Raw genomic sequence first — 22,760 nt, 5'->3', positions numbered from 1 at the left:
GTCCCTGCTCAGGATATGCATTTGGAAGACTCCTTATTTTTCCCTATCTCATGGTCACAGAGGATTGCAGCTCTTCAGCAAGAGCCCTGACTCCCCTCCTGTCATCAGACAGCAAGGTTCAAATGGAAGGAAAGTTTCTTTGGGTAGCAAAACATAAAACTCCACCTGAATTTCATGGGTTATTTTCTTTTTGATCAAGAGTAGCCTGGAATGCTCCTTGCTGGAAACAAATAAGAGCTGAGGTGTCTGAGCTGAGCGTAGGAATTTATTGGGACTGAGTATAACAATAATTCATTTTGATCACACCATGGAAGCAGGAGGCTGCAGTGGCTTTGCCATCCTTCATGTGGGTGAAGGAGGGGGAGATGGGGATTGGGATTTCTGCTTTGGGGGGTGCCTGGATGTGGCCATCTTGGCCAAAAAACGTGAGTCCTCCCACTCGTCCTACATGCAAGGAGCCTTTGGCCTCACCCGTGCAGATGGTGGGTAGAGGAGGAATTATTCCGCAGACCCCTCTGCCCTGAGGTTTCCTTGCAAAAAAAGGCTTGGAGCAACTTCTCGGCAGAGGTGGGAGTTTGTCCCTGTAGGAACAGGGCTCTCCTTAATAGGAGATCTTTGAAAATAAACGAGTATGTTTTTGGTCTGGAAAATACTTTCACATCCTTAGATCCTGCAGCCAGGAGGGAGCATGCTGATCCTCCGGTCTGGCCAGACGACTGCGCTCCCTCATTCCTGGAGCCGAGCTCCCGCTTTCTGGGTGAGCTGGATTTGATTTCAGCATTTTCCAGCAGCTCTGTGAAATGGGGTCAGCTCTTGCCTGCTGCTCTCTCCGGTGGGTGATGTGCTCCTCGGGCAGGAAATCCTCTCTCCCATGCCTGTCCTCGATGGTGGGACACGTCAGGGATTTCATCCGGAGATAATAAGGCAGGTGCTCAGCACTGAGGGGGAAGGTGGTTCCGGCATGTTTTGCTCTCACCACCCCTTCTCCTGCCCCATGAAGTGTTGGGTAGCAGCATCCCTTTTCCTTGCCTGTTTCCAGTCTGCATCACAAGAGGGGAAAATAAATGAGTGCAGCCAGGGGTATCCCGGTCGGAGCCGATGGAACACACCAGTTGGATGGAACACACCAGTTGCAGGGACTTCAGCCGGGGCCAGCGGGTTTCCCTCTGCCAGGTTGGGTGATAAAGGCCCCCTTGTTAGCACACATTGCCTTAAGCTGTGTTTCCACAGCTTCCCGTCTGTTTACCGAGGGTATTCAGACATGTAATTCCACCGGATCTGGCTGCTTACGGAGAAGGCTGGATTATTTGTGTTTCGTAAATAAGGCCAGAAAACACAAGGGCTGGAGCACTGAAAGCCAGCTCTGCATCACTCTTGGTGGGGTTTCTTTTTATGTCCCACTTTCCTGCCTTTTGCTTTTTGTTATTTATTTTTAACCGTAGCTCCCTTTTCTCTCCCCCATGTGCCTTGTTATCCATGTTCTCTCCTGTTGCCTTAAACTGTTTGTGGCTCCATAGTTGACTTGTTTCCCTCTGGAGGAGAGTCTTATATGGGCTCCCTGATCCCTTTTCACCTGGGGAGTCCTTTTTCTAGTGGTTGCTTCTTCCTTTCATATGATAAAACCTTATCTTGAGAGGAGCTGGGATTATGTATAATGAGACCTGGGTGCCCTTGAGGAAAGGAGGAGCAATTCGTGGCAAACCTGGGATCCAGGAGCATCCCTTGGCAAACACCTTCCTGGTGTGTTTGGGGGGGTTGGTGGAGCTGCTCCTGCCTCAGTGAGGTTTTGTGTTCCGACTCTCCCTTTTGTCTCCCTGTCCATGAAGCCATTGGAGAGGCTGGTTTGCGCTGGCACCTGTGTGAGCTGACAGCTCTGCATCCATCTGCCCCCACAGGGCACAGCATCCCTCCCTCATCTCCAGTGGAGCCCTTGAGAAAAGCAGCTCTGTGAAGGTAAACGAGCAGTTTGCTTAATTAGAGCTCTCTGGACCTTTTCCAGATGGATACCCAGGGAAGCAGGGGATGGCTTTGTGTCCTCAAGCCAGGCACCTGGACCACGGCTCCAGGGCTCATAACCAGACACTGCAGGGATGGGCAGGCTCTGCAGGGGGAAAAATAAACCCCAAAGGCTATTTTTTTTCCATAAAAAGGTCTTTAATGGTCCTTCTGTGGTCCAGCCTGTCCTTAGAGCACCTGTGGGGACGATGAAAGCAGTGCTGGTACAAGCACAGCCATATGTTCATCTGGATGGGGAGGTGTCGGCTCAGTTAGCAGTTCTGTTTGGAGGAACATCTGTGGAGGGGTAGGAGGGGTTTCCCAAACCATGGGCACAGCAAGTCCTGTTCCTGGTGGGTCTCCAGAGCCGAACCAGATCCCTCTTGTGAGACCATCTCAGCGAGATGCTGATCAAAAAGGGAAAAAAAAAAAAAAATCGGTATTCTTACCGTTTGCTCGGGGCAGTTTGCAGGATTGCAGGACGTGCAGAGCAACAGCATGGACTGTCCTTCAGCCAGGAGAGCCTCGGTTTTCCTGAGCTGGAAAGAATTGCCTTGGATAAACTCTGTAAAGTCTGGGTTTGTGTCGTGTCGGAGTCGGTGAACAGATGCCCGTTGTTTTATGGAGCTGTGGATGAAAACCTGAGAGCTTTGCTTTGGTTGTACTGAAGGGGGCTGACGGCTGGGGATGCCCCAGGGATGTGAGGAGCACAGAGTCGGGGGTATTCTAGGGCCATGAAGATGGTAAAAGGGCTGGACCACATCTCCTGAGGAAAGGCTGAGAGAATTGGGACTGTTCAACCTGAAGAAGAGAAGGCTCCAGGGAGACCTTAGAGCCCCTTCCAGTGCCTAAAGGGGCACCAGGAGAGCTGGAGAGGCACTTTGGACAAGGGCCTGGAGGGACAGGGCAAGGGGGAATGGCTTCCCACTGCCATAGGGCAGGGTTAGATGGGATATTGGGAAGGAATTGTTGGCTGGGAGGGTGGTGAGGCCCTGGCACTGGTTTCCCAGAGAAGCTGTGGCTGCTCCATCCCTGGAAGTGTTCCAGGCGGGGTTGGACAGGGCTTGGAGCAACCTGGTCTAGTGAGAGGTGTCTCTGCCCATGGCAGGGGTTTGGAACAAGATGGTCTTTAAAGGTCCCTTCCAACCCAAACCATCCTGGTTTCTGAATCTCTCATTCTGTTTACCTGCTCTGTCATCCATGCTCCTGTGACTCTTGTTGCTGAAGTTGGGAAGGTTAAGGATAATCAGTGTGTGCATTGTCAAAACTCCTGCCATTCCCATATGGTTGCTGTGTCCCTTAATCTGTGACCTACATGGTGCCTCATCCTCAGCCTGGCAGGGGATTTGTGCTGGGATCATTCAGACAGGATGTGTGGGAAATCCTCTCGGTAGCAAGGCCTATAAAGTGATGCTTTCCAAGTATAAACTCTGATTTTCCAAAAGCCCGGCATTTCTGGGGACTTCCCTGGGTTCCATCCAGACCCATCGGGCTTGAGATGTAAGTTTGGGAAACCGACGCCCAGAAGCAGGAGAACAATGGGAATCTCTTTGGGCTACTTCTTTTCTAATGGATAACAGATTGCAGGACTTGGTGTCTTGTTCTGGGGGAAGTAAGTGAATCTTGAAGCTCTGCTCGCTCTCTGTCTGAGTTTTCAGCAGAACAATTAATATCAACCCCCATTTTAAATGTATCATTGGAGAAGAGCATCCGTGTGGTTGGACTGTGGGTTTAGGGGTGATGGATCATCACAGCCATGGTGGTTTGAGTTGGTGTAGACTGCACTTGGCAGTTCTGTGTTTGCTGCTCAGGGCTGAGGGGATGGGATTAATCCCACAAAATAACAATGTGCACAGACTCCACACTTTGTATTGTCAGCAGTAGGGGAGTGACCCAGACCTGGAGTTTTGCCCCATCTCGCCCTTCCCCTGGCTGGATGTGCAGCTGGATGTCACATCACATCCCAGGTGCAAGGAAACCTTCAAGTCCATAAAATGTTTAATACCAGAGACGTGTTTAGGAACTTGTGACCCCCCCAGGTGAAGGTTTGATGCTGGTTTCAGTTGTAAAGAGCTGCACGTGAGCTGCATAACCAGGATGATCTTCAAGCTGGCTGCACCTAAAAACCTCCAGATGCTGATAATAAAGCAAATTAGGCTCTTACACTGGATTTTTTTAATGCCCCATGTGATGTTTCCAATGGCATTTTATGTTTCAGACTTCCTTGGTGGGACAGTGGTAGGCTCTAGAAATATCTGAGGCATTAACAACGTCTCTGTCTCTCTCTCCCTCTTCCCATCCAAAGATAATAAGAGCTGCAGGGCTGGCCCTTCCCCCAAAGCTGCAGGGCTTGTGTTGCTTTTCCTTGCATACTTTGGCAGGGAAAAAATAGCCTTGAAGTGTGGTAAAAGACAGAAATATGCTGGAGCATCAGGAATCAAACCAGCCTCTTTGAGGATGGAGTAAGAGAACAGAAAGATTTTTTTTTTTTTTTTCCTTTCTTTCTAAAGGCGTTACGAGCAAAGCTGTCGGGTTTGGGGATGGAGGATCAGAAAGCACTTTTCCTGATCCGGAGAAATGATTCAAACTGACAGATTTCACAAGGAAAACAAAACTGGGGAAAAGCTGAATTTTGAAGAACTGCTGCTTGCACGGTTTAAAAACAAAAATCGGTGTTTGCTTTGCAGTTTTGCTGACATTGTTTCTCGGGCTGCGCGTTAGTGATTTGAAGGGAGTGGTAACTTCTTGCCTATTCCATTGGTTTTTAAACCAGTTTTTGCTGGATGGGGCAGGTGGTTTTTCTTCTCTTTTGTGGCCCTTTACATCGGAGTGGTCGCTGTGCTGAAGGGAGGAACTGGCCATCCCCTGGTGGGTGACCAGGAGCCTGATTTTGGCTCGTGCAATGCCCATGGTCTGCCAGGGGTTGAAAAGCCTTTGGGGGCAGGAAATGTAGGATTTCAGTCCTCTGGGGCATGTGCTGGTGCCAGGAATCTTTCAGCTCCTTATACTGAAGGTGCATGCAACTCAAAACTATGCAGAAGTGATTTTAGACCCGATAGTGTCACTCAACTGTGCACACAAAAAACAAGCCCCAAAAAACCCCCAACACAACGTGCATCTTTGCTCCTTTGTTGATTTAAATGAGACCTCTTAGTCTGGCAGCCCTTGTCCTTGCTGTGGCCATGCAGGGGGATGGCAGTGGGCTGTGACAGGGTCCCTGTCCCCTCCCAAACTGAACCCCTGCATGGGTGTCAGCCCAGGGAGCACACATAGGATGTTTGGGAGCTGGCAGCTTTTCCGTTCCCTTTCCCCAGCTCCCTGAGCACCACACAAGGCTGTGTCCTGCCTCTTGAGGTTCTTGTGTCACTCGTGGGGCCGTGCTGCTCTGCTCCAGGCTGGTGTGTCTGGAAAGAGCTGCCAGGCACAACACTGTCATGTGGCATCGAGGACATCCGAGCATCGGCTGTGGAGTCACCACTCCCCGAGGTTGGAGCTCCTGCTGTGCCCATCTTGGGCTGGGTGGGGATGTTTTATTTGCTGTCATCAGCCACCAGTTCCCCTGTGTGCTCCTGGGTAAGTCACTGATGATCTGGCACGGCCACAGCTCCTGCTGCTCCCTGCAATCCTGGCTCAGCTCCATCGGGAGCCGGTCACATCGCCCGGGGCTCCAGCCTGGTGCGGCAACACGGAGCTTATCCTGGGAAGAACATGTAATGGACTGGCACAGGGAAGTCACTTTACTGAGTTGTTTATTGGATGTTCAGTTTTCTCTGCAACTGCATCTGTCACCGTGACCCCGGAGTGGCTGCACTCAAGCAGTAAGTGCAGGGATGAACGTCAGATCCTACGGAAGGAGAGATCTTGGAGTGACCAGGAACTCCCTGTTCAGAACAGAAGCAGCTCTGATTTAAACCAGTGCTTGTTGGGGTTTTTTGTGGGGGAGGAAAGAGGCAAAGAAGACATACTTGACATGTCAGCAATGCCTTCAGGAAAAAACCTGTTCCCCATTGCAAAGTGCAAGGAATCTGGTGCAGAGCTTCCTGGGGCACTTCTTGCTCCCTCTCTGCTGTCACATCCTCTGTTTTACTTTCCCTGCAAACATCCCTGGTGCAGGTTTACTCCTGAGCAGCACTGAATCATGTCTGTCTGCAGTTTGTCTTTCTGCAGAAGGATGTTTTTGCCAATTTTAAACCAGATCTTCAGTCTCTCAAAGCTGAGGTGGCTTCAGACGCCCACAGGTTCTCTTGGATTCTTTTTTTTCCCCCCCTGGCGTGCATGCTTCCAAAAACGAGTGGGAATGCTTCCAGAGATGAGCACTGTAACTCCAGCTTCTGGAAAGCTTTTTTTTTTTCCCTGCTTCTATACATATTTTCACTCATTAGTGATGGCAGAGAGCCTCCAGGTATTTATCACAGCATCAGCCATCCGGCTTCTCCGCAGCAGCTCCCAGCCTTTGTATAATGCTGGGGAATTCGGGCTAAGTGTGGGATGTAAACACAGAAAAAGGCAGATAAACAAACAGGGCTTTCTTAATTTTTATTTAAGGCATGGGTTTTTTTGCAGGGAAAGAATGAAAATTAGACTCCACGTGATGACAACCTTCTTTAATGTAAAAACATAACCGGGATGAGTTGCTGTGCTTCACATTAAATATTCAGGTGCTGCTTCTTTGCTGCCAGAGTTTTCAAGTCAGACTGCTGGGGGTGAGGAGTTTATAGGGAAGTATCTGTAAAGAGGTCGTTGAAGTGCTAAATTTTCCTCCTTTTGGCTGAATTGACCGGTTCTGTTCCATGGCTGGTCCCTTCAAAGCAAAGAAAATCATCAAGGCTGAGACGAGGCCGAGGATGTTTCCCTCTTCAACCCCCGGGTTAAGGAAAGATCTGTTGCTTCTAAACTCTTGAGACTGACCAGACCAAAAAAGTAAGAAGAAAAAATAACTTAAAAAAAATTACAAAGCACAATACAAGCAAAATAAGCTTTGATCTCATTGTTTTCTCCCTCAGTATTCCCACAGCACCAAAGCCACCTTGTCATTCCGCTCCTCGGTTTCCACTTGAGTGAAGTTTAACACGTCACTGCGAAGAAAATAGTAGTAAATATAATGATTCATCATCCCCAACGTAGTGAAAAAGGGAGGTGGGGACTGTCTGTCAAGTTCTCTTGAAGTCCTTGAATTAAATGTGTAGGGATTTTGAATAACCTCAGAGTTAGCAAATAAAAGCATCAATTTGAGTGTCAGGATGATATTTAATTGAAAAGCAACCAAAGGGGCAGACTCATTTTTAGGCAACTAACAAAAAAAAAAAAGTATAAACACAAAATAAGTTTAAAATAAAGTAATTGGAAATTAATTGAAATTTAATTTTAATTAGGTGCCTGAAATTGGATCGTCTGGATCCCTGGGGTTCCTGTCTCTGTCTCTTCCCTTTTTCCCCCCCTCTGTAAGGCAAATGTCAATTAATATTTTACAAGTGCTTTAAATAACTTCATGTCTGCAACCTGTTACAAGTCAGTGGGACTCAAATGTTCAAAGGTTTAGGAACCTGTGGGCAGTTGTAGTTACAAAATAGCTGCACAGGAGAAGAAGCACTCAGGCCTTTGTGTGCCTCAGATGCCTGGTTTTCCTTGAAAGCAGAAGGAAAAAAAGCCAGTTTTGCTGTTCTGCTTTGAAATATCACCTGTGCTGGTTTTCTCCTGAAGAGAAGAGGATGTGGGTCAGACCCCTTGGAGAAGATCTTGTGTTTTTCTCGGAAGCTCTGGATGTCTGGAGATGGGATATCTCATTTTTCCTGACATCTCCAGCTGCAGTAGCATCTTTAGGCTGGGCAATGGTGCAGGATCCATCCTTTGCTCTCAGGGGCTTGGTTTCATGGAATCCCAGAATGGTTTGGGTGGGAAGGGTCCTTAAAACTCATCTTGTTCCAACTCCCTTGCATGGGCAGGGACACCTTCCACTAGACCAGATTGCTCCAAATCCCATCCAGTCTTGGCTTGAACACTTCCAGGGATGTTTCCACCCTAGCAAGTGTCCTCCTGGGCATCTAGACAGGCACTTGGTTATCCCAGGTGTCCAAGGTATCTTGCCAGATGTGACCTCTCCATGGAGAGCTCCTGGGGCTGGAGGAGACACCCAGGCATTCTCCTGCTGAACCCTCTGTGGTCCAGGGAATGCAGGTGCCAAAACAAAGGCACCTTGACTTTCCTGGGCGGATTAGGATTCCTCCCTGTGGGATTTCACCTTGGATCCTGCCCTTGGCAAGTGAGGACATGGCTCATACCAACCACTGGGCTGGTGGAGGGCGAGGAATGTCCTCTGTCTAGACGGATGGCTGTGCCTCAGGAAGCAGGAGGTTTTGGGAGCAGCCTCGTGGCTCCCTCAGGGCAGGGCTCAGGCACACCTGACCGCTGCTGTTCCATACCCATGGCAGTGGGGAGGCTCGTGGCTCCTCCAGGCAGCCCAGCAGCAGCATGAACCGAGATGCTCCAAAGACAAGAGGATCCAAGGAATACCTGCGCCTTTCCCAGCTCCGTCTCCTGCCTGGCCTGGGTCCCTGTTGCGTCCCTGCTGCCTGGAGATGCTGGCAGCACCTTCTGGCTCCTCTCCAAGGACGATTCTTGATGCTTTTTTGGCTCCAAGGTGCCTTTGCTGTGCTCGGCCAGAGAAGCGGTGCCAGAAAGGTGCCTCTTTAACGCGCGTGAGGAGCTGTCGCTTAAAAGCTTCCACTGCAAAGCTCATTGTCGTGGCATGAAAAGAAGGAAAAAAGTCGGGAAAGAAGGAAAAACAAGGGTTTTTTTGTCCTTGAGGTGCACTGAGCTGCTCTGCAGGGCAGCTGGTGCGTGTCCCACGTGCATGAGCCATCTCTGGGGGGGGACGGGGACAGCTCTGAGGGAACCGGTCTGTGATCCCCCCCCACGGGTGCTGGGGGGTTCCACCGCCTGCAGGGAGCTCCTCCAGCCGACGCCATTTCCTTCCACCACCTCTGGGAGCTCCAGAAAAGAAGGGTTTCACTCAGGAAGTCGGAGCAGCCGTGTTATTTATAGAAGAATTATTTGTTTGGACGTGAATAACCTCGGCGTCCGTTGGCAGCCAGTCGGAGATCAGCTTCCCTGTCTTCCCTGTCTGCTGCCTTCCTGCACCTTCGCTGCCTGGGGAGACCCTGTTGGATCCAGAGGTGTTCTCCCGGGCTGGATCCCTTCTTCCCCATACCCCTGCCCATCCTGGGGTACTCCTACACCCTCCTGGGCTGTTTCCCCCACACCAGCTATCCCACTCCATCCCAGATGATCCCTGGCAGTGGTGGATTAGCTGGAACACAGACCAAAAATCCTCTTTAAAAGCACCTCCCTCTGTGTTTTTGGTGTTTTGTCCCCCCCAAAAAAAGCTGATACACCCCCATTCTTCAGCACAGGCTTATGACAAAGACCCCGGCGTATGTTGAGCTGCATCTTACTCATTTTGCTGGTTTCCCCATTTCAGCTCTGAAGTGAAATCATCCCTCAGCCTTTCACTAATGGAAACTTGCTTTTGGTGCCAAGATAGAGGCAGCAGAACCTGAAACTATTTTTCCAAAGCACTGGAAACATTGTGCAGCTCCATCGGCTGTAGGGGAGGCGGGATGGAAACGGTCACATCGGGTTGGTTACCTCTGATCCCAGTTTTCCAGAGATAAGGGTCGAGTCCCCTGCATCGTTCCACGACAAGTGAGGGTTTGGTTGTCGCTTTGCTGTGAGGGTTTTTGGGTTTAAGCTGAATCATCTCATTTTGGCTGAGCCAGGGACCCTCAGAGGATGAATGGATTTCTCCTCCACACTTCCCTGCACTCCTTTTCATTGTCAGAGCAATGAAAAGATTCCTTGGAGTAATGAGGAATCTAAACCTTCATTTTCATTTTCCTTTTTCCTTAAAATTAGGGGAGAGGCTCATTGCTCCTATTCAGCTGAGAGTCCACATGAAATAAACCCTCCCAGAGTGCACTGTAGGGTTGGGTAGTGCCGTGTGTAACCCTGACTTGAGCATCCCCTGACAGGCAAATAGGGAAAATATTTCTCTCTTTTTTTTTTTTTTTTTTTTAAGGAGATGTGCAGTTTGTTTGTGGAGGGTTTGGAAAATCCTCTGGAGCTCCTTTGCATGTGTATGCAGTCCTCAGGCATACTTGCCTGACTGTCCTCGCTGCTCAGCTAAAGGTCAAACTCTTGGAGGTTTCCCAACGTATATCGTCTGCCGCGATTATTTTTTTCCATATTATGAAAAAAAGAAAAAAAATACTAGATTTCCCAGTGATGTTTAATTATTTTCCAGTTTGTGGAAGCTCTTGTGGAGGGACCTGTGTTTGCTCTGGTGAGCGAGAGCAGCCTGTCCCGCTGGAGCCGCCTCCGGCACAGGGGAAGGGCTTTGCCTTTTTTTTTTCTTTTCTTTTTTTTTTTGAAATTCCTTAAACACGATTCGAATCTCAAGTAGGGCGGACGGGTCTGAGGAGGGGAAATACTGCACCAGAACATTTGCTTGTGGTTTCTGCTCTGCTCTCCCTCCCTTTCCCTGTGCGTGCCTGCGAGAGAGGGAGAGCGAGGGTTTTGTGTGGAGGGAGGGGGAGGCACCAGCCAAAATTTTCCAGCGGGGAGCTGCTGGGGCTTGGCACGCCCGATGCACCAGCTCCGCGCTGGGATATTTAGAGGGAGGTGGAATAGCTCAAACTGGGGTAATTGGGGTTTCTCAAGAGGAGCAGCTAGCTCTCTCTGCCCCACTTTTTGTGTCTCCTCCTTTTCCTCTCACCCCCATCACCCACAGCTGATGTGGAGCTTTCCTTGGTCCCAAATCACTTTGTGTTTCGGACAGATGGAGAGGAAAAAGGGGTGTCACCGTGGGATGGGGAAGGAGGTGTCTATTAGGAAGGAGGTGTCTATTAGGAAGGAGGTCACCAGCCCCAAGGTGGATGGTGCCACATGCAGTTTAGCTCTGACTAAGTTTAGAGGATGGCTGCTTATCTAATTACCCCAAAGATTAATTGCAGCGAGGAGCAGAAGTCGAGGGAATGAACTTTCTGGGTCTGACTCATCCACTCTGCTCCTCTCTGGCAGGGCAGAGTGGGTGGGGATGTCCCCAGAGATGCTTCCAAAGCGTGACGGTGTCCTTGGACATGGAGCAATGGCTTCACCCCAACTATTTGCCGGGTTTCCGGAGCTACGGGATCCGTAGTCGACCTCGTGGCCCTTTGGCTCTAGCAGACTTTGAGGGGCACAGGACCTGCTTGGGGTTGGAATCGATGATCTTAAAGGTCTTTTCCAACCTAAATAATTCTGCGGTTCTGTTGTACAGCCCTGGGAGAATCCAGGAAAGTTCTGTTCCTCTGTGAGGCACTGTTTTGGGTTTGGTGTCCGAAGGGGGGCAGAGGGTTTGCTGGTGTGACCCTTTGGGCAGTGCAGGGCTGGAGTTTCTCCGCTCAGCAGTTCTCGAGCCGTACCCTCTGCCTGCTCGGGTTGGGCCATCTGCTCCTAATTAGGGCAAAGTTTTCTTCCAAGAAGCTCGTTCTTGAATGAACTGTTGGAAGGTGTGTTCCTTATATAAGTACTCCTTAGGTCCTCCCGGGACATCCCCAGGAAGAGCCTCCAGTGAGAGGCACCCCATCACCCATCCCATTATTTAATCTCTGTTTCATTCTCTCACCCACTGGGCTACACACCAGCTTTCCCAACCCCCTTCCTTAAACACCAAAACGTCAGATATCCCCCCCCCCCCCCCCAGCCCCATTTCCGTTGCCGTGCCTTATAACTGGATAGCAGTGATGTACCCACGAAGGAATGCCGGGAACCGCTGCCGTTCGGGATCTTCTCCCGGCCCACGGAAACTCCGCATTCTTCGGCCAGCTTGCGGCACGCCAGCGCATTCCTGCTCCATGAGGTGGAAGCAATCCTGGTAGTGTGAGCTGTGATTTCTGTGGCTGGGGTGGGGAAGCGCCGCTTTAAAAAGCCTCTTAATTATATTCCTTCTCGGCAACGCATCAGCGCCGTTTTTAGCCCATTACGAACGCTGCGACTTCGCTCTTAAATCAGCCCGTTTGCTGATTGACCCAGTTCTACTGCTTTAACTTTTTTTTTTTTTTTTTTACCATTACAAAATGTTCTATTTTCAGGCACTTTTGCAGCCCTTGAAGAAGAAGGGAGGGGGGGATAAGGAGCCCTGTTTCATCCCCGTCTCCTCGCTCGCCTGCTGGTGGTTCGGCTTTTCACCTGGAAGCACAGACACAAAGCAGGTCCCTACACAGCCTGATTGTAGCCTCTTTGGACTTTTCCCTAATTCCCTAATTTCTTTGGGCAGTGATGCGCTGGCAGGACATGTCCCGTCTCCCACTGGCACTCAGAGTCAGGGTTCTGCTGCAATCCAGCCCCTTTGCTCTTTAGGAGTCAGGAGCAGGAAAAAGCAGGGAAACAGGAATGAGGAGGAGATCTAGGAGTGCTCGTGGAGGCAGCAAGGGGCTGTGCAAAACCCTCTGCCAAAGGAGGTCAGTTGAATTTGCCATGTGGGTGTGGAGGTGGGAGCAAGCTTTTCACCTCTCTGAGTTTCTCTGTGAGCATTTTTTTTGGCAAGCATTGGAACAAGCTTCCCAGGGCAGTGGTGGAGTCCCCATCCCTGGAGGGATTTAAAAACCATGTAGATGTGGCACTTGGGGACAGGGGTTAGTGGTGGCCTTGGCAGTGCTGGGGGAACGGTTGGACTTGGTGATCTTAGAGGGCTTTTCCAACCTTCATGATTTTATGATTCTAAGCAAAGGTGAGGCTCCTCTGTGCTGTTGCACCTCACGTGCTGTGGGTCACTTCTCACCTGGAATGCTGAGTTCCAGAGTTGCACACGGACTGCATGCCTCCAGCAGGGAAGGATGGGAGTGTCCTTCCCTCCACATCTTGTAATAAATCCCCTTGTAGCAAACCCAGGCTCGGGGAAGGTGTGTTGACTGCAGGTTAGGAGAGGATCAGCTACTGGAGACACTGATCTGGAGAGTGATGGACCTGCTGAGTTTGTGATCAATACCATGGGTGTTGATTTTTGTAATTCCTCCCCTTGTCCTTAGGCTTGGAGTCCAACCCCTGCAGGGACTCGCCCTCATTTAAATGCTGATGAACTTGAATGGAAAGTTGATTTGTCTGGTTTGCATATTAAGCAGAGGTACACTGGAGAAAGATGTTAAATTCAGCCTTTGCCAATGCAGGCTCATTGGACAGGGGTGACAGGGTGAATAAAAGATGTGCTGCCTGAGGGATAAATCTCTGTTAGTCCCCTATAGGGGTGGTGCACCTGGGAGAAGTCCCTGTGGCAACCTGTGTTTGGGGGATTGATTGAGGAGACTCAGTCACTTAGTTTATCCACGAGGACACAAGGAATTGGTGCATCCATCCATAAATACCAACACAGGTGGTTTCAGCAGAGGGCAGGAGCTGGTTTTAAGATCATGAAAGGTTGGAAGTGGATGTTGGAGCTATTCAGGCTGGAGGTGGGGTTTGGGTTTTTATCTCGTGGTGTGTTTAACACCTTTGCAGCAGCTTACCAGGGGTTTGGGTGGACTCAGCATGGGGTTCAGCATGGGAATGTCAGCTTCCCAGAGAGTACCTGGTGGAGCTGCTGCTGGCCAGGGTGGAGGGCTCACCTCCTGTGAACTTACCTTTAATCTCCTAATTCAACCAATAAAAGTAAATGACCCCAGTTCAGCCCCTCCTGGCCCTCACATCAACTGATGGATCTGTGAATGGTCTCATAGAGGGGTTTTTTGTGGGTTGATTTTTCTAAGCTGGGTCTCTCCCCAGACCTGCCGTGTTTCTTGCTCCAGCCTTGTCTCAGAATGCATGTTGTGAATCTGTTTTCAGGGAGAAGGCAGGATATTCCAACCTCATGGCAGGCCCTTAGGATACCTGGCAGTGGCTGTGATCTCTCTTTACTTCTTCCCTATGAAGTGCCCTTTATGCAGCACCTGAAGGGACATTTCTTCACACTTAGCCCTGCATGTTTGAGACAGGTCTCACTCTTTTCCCTCTCTGCACTGCAACAAACAGATCAATAACTATGGGCTTTCAAGAGGGTTTTTGGTCCCTTCAGCCAGGGAAGACAGAGTGAAAGATGTGGAATTGTGTAGTTTGAAAAAGACCTTTAAGATCATTGAGTCCAGCACTTAGCCCAGCACTGCCAAGGCCACCACTAACCATGTCCCCAAGTGCCACATCCACACAGCTTTTAAATCTGTCTGGGGATGGGGACCCCACCAGTGCCCTGGGCAGCCTGTTCCAATGCCTGACCACCCTTTCTATGAAGAGTTTTCCCTAATATCCAATCCAAACCTCCTTTGGTGCGACTTGAGGCCATTTCCTCTCGTCCTGTCCCTTGTTGCCTGGGAGCAGATCCCGACCCCCACCTGGCCCCACCCTCCTGTCAGGGAGCAGGAAGGTCCCCCCGGGGCCAGGCACGTAGGTTCATCCCACAGGGTTAATCTTTCACAGTTGCAGCCTTGGGGAGGTGTGAAAAGATAAAACAAAGAAAATCCTGTCAGAACAGCTTTATCCATCCTCCCTTCCTGGTCTATTCCTGGCCTGCTGTGATACCAGGAGTGTATTTTTAGACCCACTGGTCATGGGTTTGCTGTATCTGATGTGCTGCTCTGCCTCCTGCCCAGCCAGCCCCAGGGCTGTGGGCTTCACCCACAGGGCGTCTGTCCTGGGGAATCCTGTCCCTGAACATGGATGGCTGGTCAAAATAAAATAAAAATAAAGCCCTAAATGGCTCTTAGCAACCTGTTGGGGTTTTTAATTCACCTGTGAAGACAGAGAAATCGTATCTGTGCATCCTGCACTCACGTAGTGTGAGCATACAGAGCAATGCACATGCTCTGTCTTTAAACCTTTAGAATGATCTTTTCTTGCAAAACCAGTGTATTTATCCAAGTGCACACCTACAGAATCATAATTTAGGTTGGAAAAGGCCTTTAAGGTCATCAAGTCCAACCACTGCCTTAGACAACTGACACACTGTGAAATATTCACCTTTGGGTCACAGGCTCTTACACACTGTGCATGTGTGGATTTGGAAAGTTTGATAAAAAGGTTGTACAGCCATTGAGAGGAATCTAAACCCTCCAACTTTCCCACTTCAGAAGGAATCTTGGTACCCAGATTTGAACAAGCCCATTCTCAAAATGGGTAATATTATAAAATATTTTTTTATATATATGTATTAGTTGAGGCTGCACAGACATGGTGGTCTTGCATATTTATTTGAGGATTCACAGGTAACTGCCTGCCTGAAAACTATTTATCTGGTAACAATGAAATTGCCAGGTTGTTGGTATCCTTGTCCTCCTTCTGCCCTGGAAATGGGTGGGGTTTTTTTGAAGAATGCTACCAGTGGAATTCCTGATTCTTCTCCTGTCAAATAACATGGAATCATTTGGATGGACACCCTGTTTTCTCCATGTGGAGTCTTACCTGTGCACACATGGAGATCTTAAGGGCAAGGGCAGCTTGACACAACGAGTGTGTCAATAGGATGGCTCTAAAAGAGAATATACCTGCTCAGAGTGATGGAAAATCATTCAAAAATCACTGGGGGATCACACACTGCTGCCCTAGACAGGGCTTCCTACATGCCAGACACGTGGGTGAGAGTAGGGCATTTGCTCAGCAATGAGAAATGGGAAAACATCACCCCAACCTTTGAGCACTAACTCCTCTAAATCACACCCTTATTGACTTGTTTAAAATACGGTGCAGGCAAAATCTGTTTCTCAGGAGTGGCTTATGCTGGAGTTAAAAAACAGAAAGCAAATTTTGTCTGCCAGCCAAGGAAAACTTGGATTGGCTATTAAACCCAGGATTCTGTTGGCTAGCATTGTATCTGATTACATGGAAGTGTGGGAGCTAATGCTTTCTAAAGCTATTTTTCCAGCCTTTCAGATGTTTGGTCGTCTCACCTACTGTAGCTGTTCAGCAGGACTCCCCTCCCTGCCAGCCCTGTGCCTTCCAGCAGAACCCTCGTGCCTCGGGAAGCTCAGGAAAAGCACTTTCTGTCCTGCCTGTTTGTTTTTAAGTAAACATTGCTGTCTGTGTTGTTCTAGACAAAGGATCTTAAAAGCAATTTCACTGAACTGCAGAGGGGGTGGAGAAACTTGTTGACTGTAAGCATCCAACTGGTTTATGTGGTTTCAGCTGCCAGAGGTGAGAAATTGTCCCAGCAGGTGTGAGTTATCCTGTTTCTGTTGAACAATACAGAGCCACAGTCCACCTCAGCCAGGGAGGATGTGCATCTCTGTGGAGTGGCTTCAAATTTGCAGGAGATCCATGGAAAGATGTACAAGGGTTGTTCAGCCTGGAGAAGGGAAGGCTTCAGGGAGACCTTGGAGCCCCTTCCAGTGCCTAAAGGTGCTCCAAGGGAGCTGAAGAGGGACTTTGGACAAGGGCCTGGAGGGACAGGACAAAGGGGGGAATGGCTTCCCACTGCCAGAGGGCAGGGTTAGATGGGATATTGGGAAGAAATTTTTGACTGTGAGGGTGGTGAGGCCCTGGAACAGGTTGCCCAGAGAAGCTGTGGCTGCCCCATCCCTGGAAGTGTTCCAGGCCAGGTTGGACAGGGCTTGGAGCAACCTGGTTTAGTGGAAGGTGTCTCTGCCCATGGCAGGGGATTGGAAGGAGATGAGCTTTAAGGTCCCTTCCAACCCAAACCATTCTGTGATTCTGTGGTACAGCCCTCCCTTGCTTTGTAGAGGGAGCATCAGTTGATGTGTGAGGGATCCTCAAGAAGAAGTGAAGCAGATGCCCCTTGAACTAGTTAACTTTGAATTTTCTGAATGAATGTTTTTATCTTTATATTGTTTACAAAGTTACTCAAAATATTTCCTTATAGAGCCCTGGAAAGATCATTGAGGTGAATTCTCTGTCTTTCTGCACTGGTCATGTTGGGCCAGTTTGGACACACTTCTCACCTCTCCTCTTAAACTCTTCCTGTAAAGATTGTCCTGGCTCCTTGGTCCAATCCTTAGGTACCCTTATTGCAAACAAATTTTCCCTAATCCATAAACCAGAGCTCCTTCCACCACTTTGCCCTGAGCCCTCTTTTATTTTCCAGAAGCCACCCCATCATTGCAAGAGGAGGGAAAGTCTCTGGGAGCCGTGGTTTGTACTGGACACCTTGGGCTGTGGATGTGAGACTGAGGGAGTCAGACTTCTCTGTCTGACTGGAAATTGTTCCGTGGGAACCGTGAATTTCAGTACCACAGGTGCTGATGGATGGAGATGGTGTTTTCCAGTGTTGCTGCTCAGGGTCATGAACTGCTCTTCCATGAAGTTTATGTCTTTGGGGCTGGAGTTCCCTTCCTGTCCTGTGTAAACATACTTAGCAAGGAAGGTCTTGGCTGAAGCAGAGGTTTTGTTTTGCTGCAGTGATGCAGGGAGGGTGATGAAGATCCATGACATGCTTTGCTGGAGGACACCAGTGTTTAGATGTCTGAGGTGGTGATAGCTGGGGAGGATGAGCAAGGTTTGGGTTGGTACTCTGAGCATGCTGTTTATTTTGGGAAATTCAACGGCAAACTGGGATGTTTGATTATTACCCTCTTCCTCCCCCGAGCTAGGATTTGTTTATGGAATACAGGTTTCATCAGAGGGACGCTACAGGCATAACCTGAGATGAAAAGCAAGTTCCCAAATGCTGGTTGCTGAGGGTCTTGTGCGTTTTCATAAAGTGACAGAGGTATTTGCTGCCTCCTTCCCTGCTTGTTCCTGTTCCTCTGCCAGCACCAAGGGTTTTCTTCGGCTCTGAACATGCAGGTGATGTGATTTTCTGAGATGGAATGAGAGGTTGATGGTGGATTTCTCTTGGTGTGACCAGCGTTGCACCAGAGTCTGATTTTGGGCAGTGCAGGGCACTGTTGCCCAGCTCCAGATCTCCAGAGCTCTTCAGGGCTGTGACCAGGGTGGGGTCCGTGTGTTCTGCACTGAGAGAGGAACAGTGACCTGGTGGGCTTGGCTGGGACATTCCTGAAATTGTGGTCCATCAGATGGGTCCTGTCTCCCCACGTCGGCTTGTTGGGCACAGCACTGTCACAAGGTAAATGTCTTTTAGGACCTTACAGCACCAGGGCTCTGCTTCAAATCTGCAGTGAGGTTGACTTTCCTGTCCTTGGCTCTTGGGTGAGGTCTTTGTGCCTGTTGGTGTTGAAGTTTCATGGGAGTTGGTGCCCACAGCTTTGATGTTCCCTGTAGCTGCCTGCAGCCACCTCGCCAGAGAGCTTGTTTTTTTGCTTTCCCTTGAAGGCCTCACCCCTGTGAGGTGTGAAGGTGCCCAGGGCATGGCAGTAGCCACAAAGCTTGTGAATCAGGTCAGGAAGAAATGACAAACACGTCCTTACTCAGTGTCAGGCACTGGCTGATCAGATGCTGCTGCTCGTGCAGGAGCCTTGGCTTCCCGTGGAACTTCGGGGAGATTTGCCTGGCAGGATGCCCAGAGAATCCCCAGCATCAGACTGTGGAAAAGGTCAGACATTGGAACACGCTGCCCAGGGCAGTGCTGGAGTCACCATTCCTGGAGGGATTTAAAGCTGTGTGGATGTGGCACTTGGGGACATGGGTCAGTGGTGGCCTTGTTAATGGCTGGACTCAATCTTAAGGATCTTTTCCAACCTAAGTGATTCTGAAGGTGCTGCAGGATCGAGAGCTCCCAAGGACAGCTCTGCTCTCCTGTCTCTTGGATGTCAGGAGCTGTTGTGGGTCTTCACTCTGTGAGGTGGGAGGTGTTTTGCACTGGGAGGTACAAATCATTCAGGGCTTTCTGGATCACACCAACCCATGGTCAGAAAAGGACCAGGAGCCAACCCGAGTGGCAAGTGGTCAGGTTGCAGAGCTGGATTGCATCCATCAGCTGTTTGTCATCATCAGCGTCAGCTTGATGTTCCTCTTGGTTTTGCTCAGAAAATTCCTTCAGGAGGAAGCTGGGATATAAACTCCACTGTGAAAGGCTGGGGAGAAGCAGTGTGTAGAGAAGTCCCAGTCCCATTCACCTGGAGAATCCCAGAGGACTTAAACTGCCCTTTTTGGGAGAAGGATCTGGGTCTGGGTCTCCTCATCCCGGCTGGGGCAGCCCACTGTGGAGGGCACTGCAATGAAAAAGGCATTGCAGGAGTGCCCTGACATTGCTGATGAATAATGCAGGAACTCTGAGCAAGCAATACGTGCACGGGAAGGATTTGGAAAGAGGTTTTATCTTTAGAAGCAAGGAGGCTTCATTAATCTCCCTGAATAATGCCAAGCCATAAATTATGCTGATAATAGACATATCTACGTAATGAAAAGTAACTTCACTTGGTCTTCTACATGAAGAGAGATTGGAAGCAACTGTGTTTTCAGGCAGCCCCATCAGTCTGTTAGAAGTCATGTACTGAGAGTCAGGGATGGGAGGACCCAGCTGTGTCCCAGAGCCACCTTTGTGCCTTCTCATGCTGGCTTGTATTTCTTCCACAGCATCGTGGAAAATATGCCTTCCAAAAAAAAAAAAAAAAAAGGGAGTTAAAGAAAATGACTGGAACTCGCGGGGAACTCGCCTTGCTTGCTTTCAGCATCCAAAAATATTAAAACCAGCAGCTTGTGAAGTCCAGACCACAACAGAATTTAGAGGGTGGTGGTGCAAGTATCCAGGAAACTGGGTTTGTATGGTCAGGCTGTGGATCTGTAACCTAGTAATCCCCGGTACTGGGAGAGCTGGAAGTCGCTGCATTGCAGGGTGGTGGTTTAACCAGGCTGGAGAAACTGGCTTTTTATTTTAAGAACTGGGGAGAAGAAAAACATCCTTTAATACAAACTTTGCACAGGACACCGGACTGTTGGGTATCTCTGATTTCATGGGTTTACCCAGAAAATGCCTCAAACAAAAGGAGATGGTAGAACTGTTCTCAGAGGCTGGGTCTCTTTGGTTTCCCCCAGCATTTCAGCGTTATATTGCTCTCTCAAAGCCCAGACCTCCCATGTCCCCTTGCCACTTTTGCAGTTCCTCCCCTCGGGTGGGCAGTTTTAGCTCCCTGCCTGAAAGGGTTGAGTTGCCACAGGGAGGTTGCTTCCCACTCCCATCAGCAGTGAATCCCCATGGAACACCCTGGCCAGCAATCCACGAGTCCTCCTGGACTTCACTCACCCAGAGGCAGATCTGAGTCACAGGGAGATGGTTCTCCATGGCCTCGTTGGGCTCTTACTTGCACCGGTGCCTGGGATGGTTTGAGGATGGGGAACTGGTTTTTTAACCCAGTTCTGATTTGTTTGGTGTTGTGGAAAATCACTGTGACGTGGAGCAGTGGGAGAGGTCAACCTTGATGTCAGGGAGGACAGCAGGGCTTGAAGAGCTCTGACTTTCCCACTCATCTTCCACTGACAAGGTGTCCTGCCACATCTCCTGTGCCACCACTGGAGGTGCAGGAAGTTGTAAACTCCTGTCAAAGTGCTTGAAAGAGAGGAAAGGCTGGGCCGAGGATGAAGGAGATGCTGGTGAACTCCAGCCTTGCAGCTCCATGGCTTTTGGAGGTATTTCTCTGAGTGCTAACAAAGTGGGATCAGTCCATCCCTGTCAACTCCTGTGAGCAGGAGTCCTCACTGCTCGTGCCTCAGAGTAGCAGAGGTGAAAGGATGTTAGGAAGTTATTCAGGAGGTGAAAGTCCTCTGGGATCCTGGCAGAAAATAAATAATATTCTATTCTGTTGTATTCTCCTCCACTCTTGTCTTGTGTTCAGCATCCTGGTCCCATCCAGGTTGGCATCAGTGACATGGGCAGGCACCATGTGACACAGAGGGTGTAGGAGGGAGGCAACAGGTAGTGCCAGCACTGTGGATCAGGCAGGTCCTGGCAGCTGCATCCCAGGGAAAGCAGGGAGACACTTCTCCTGGCCTTTGTGCCGCTGCCTCGAGAGCTGAGCGGGTTTCACCCCAAAATAACTTCCTTCTGCAAACAGTAGTGGCCATTAGGAGGTCTGAAAGCTGAGCATGGCCTCACATTGGTGGCTTCATCAAGCCAGGAACTTACTGCATCTAAGATCTCTCCCCAAAATCTGTTTTCCAGTATTTCCCAGTGGTATGTGGTGGGAGTGGGAAACTAGGGCTTCTCACCCTCTTCCCCACCTCCTTCCTGTGCTGCTGTGAGCTGGTCCTGGGGATTTGTGCTCTGAACTGATTGTCATCATCTCATGGAGAGGCACCTCTGGGAATAACGTGCCCTCCCGCTGCATTTCCATATAAAACCTCTCAGTGCTTGTTTTGCAGCTTTTCTTGTCACGCTGCTTCACGTTGAGAATATGGCAGCTTGTTGTCCGGTGTCCACAGGAGCATATTCCACGGCAGCAAAGGGACTGTGGAAAGTGGCAGGACAGGGAATTTGTTCCTGGTGTCCAATTTTCTTCTTTTAACAAGCCTCTTGCTGTGTTGCTACTCGTAAAGGATCCCAGAGGAGGAGCAGAGGCTTTGCCAGCATTACTCGTGTGAGTGCCTGTCTTTAAGGGATTGCTGGAGAGCTGCATCCTGCAATTCCCCTCTGGTTGTGACATTTCTCTTCCTAATACCAGGAGGAGGCATGATGGGAAGCTGGAGGAGGCAGAGGGTAACTCAGAGTTGTGTAAACCCCAGCCTGAAGTTTCCCTTCACGCCACACAAAGAGAGTTGGAAACCTGGAAGTGTGTGAGGAGTTGCTGGAATCCCTCTGGGCTGGGAGCTTCCCTTTCCAGTGGGGAACTGGGACATAGACCAGATCTCCCCTGAATTGGAGGCTGCAGATGTGGTGATGAGTGGGACGATGCTGTCGCTGTATCATGACACAGGAAAACCTTTCACTGGCTGTTCCAGGATGGGTAGGTGCAGTTTGCACCTCTCCAGACAGAGTCTGAATTGCTGGAGGTATTCAGGAATCAGGTCTTTCTCCAGGATAGACTTGCCTGCAACAGAGCCCAGCTGTATGGAATTGCATGAGGATGGAATGGAATGCAATAGGATAGAATAGGATAGAGCAGAACAGATTATTTCCGTTGGAAGGACAAGGAGTAATGGCTTTAAACGAAACTTCTCCTGTTCATCACTTCTGAGTAGTGAAAGTTGAATCCTTCCTTGTGGGTTGTTGCAACACATTGCTGCTCTTCAGGGGAAAAAAGGTGCAGGGAAGGGGCTTTTCCTTTGCAGGGAGGTCTGTTCCTGACACTCCCTCCACAAAAATATCAGGTTTTCCTTTTGTTGGAAGTCTCTTCCCAAAAATCACAGAATTCAGTCAAGAAAAAGAGATCTCAAATTATTCTTGTGATGTTTTTAGTAGCTGGAAATGGACATTTTAGCCAGGCAGGGAGAGGAGGAGGATTTTGGTTTCAGTGAAAACTTGCATTAGTGGTGAAAGCTTTTCATGTTTCAGGCTCTAAGAGGTGTCATGCTCATCATTGCTCAGAGCTGGGACGGGAGCTGGGCTCCTCAACGTAATTTTGGGGCCTTTGATGGGCATCAAGAACCAGACCCGGCCAAACCATCCCACCAGGAATGTGCAATTGCAAGGACCAACGTTCTTCTTTGTCCTTTAACTTCAGTGTTCACGCCGACCCTGCGACGTGTTCTGGGTGGAAAGAGCACGATGGAGACCTTACTGGTGAAATAGCTGTGACTGCAGTGCTGTCACATTGTTTTAACCCCCCCCTCCCAACGAATCTTTGCAGCTCCTGGGGTGTTGTTGTGAGATATCAGTAAAATCCGGGCGAACAGCGGTGTCATTCTGAGGGAACAACGGC

At 49.6% G+C, this 22,760-nt stretch overlaps 1 protein-coding gene and 1 long non-coding RNA gene across 8 annotated transcripts in view; one reads left to right on the top strand and one right to left on the bottom strand.

Annotated features, from left to right (window-relative positions):
* Positions 1-22,760, top strand: part of SAMD4A (sterile alpha motif domain containing 4A) — a 100,625-nt gene that overhangs the window by 22,880 nt on the left and 54,985 nt on the right. The window lies entirely within an intron of this gene.
* On the bottom strand, positions 6,889-9,903 carry LOC113956206. Its single transcript, XR_003530778.1, has 3 exons — positions 9,640-9,903; positions 7,022-7,070; positions 6,889-6,898 (listed from the first exon to the last, which is right to left on the bottom strand). It is a non-coding gene; the product is annotated as an uncharacterized LOC113956206 (long non-coding RNA).

Source organism: Corapipo altera, unplaced genomic scaffold, assembly GCF_003945725.1.
Source record: "Corapipo altera isolate COAL_440 unplaced genomic scaffold, ASM394572v1 169, whole genome shotgun sequence".
NCBI classification, from domain to species: domain Eukaryota; kingdom Metazoa; phylum Chordata; class Aves; order Passeriformes; family Pipridae; genus Corapipo; species Corapipo altera.
The sequence above is the reverse complement of the archived record's forward strand: the minus strand, read 5'-3'. Positions and strand labels throughout refer to the sequence as shown.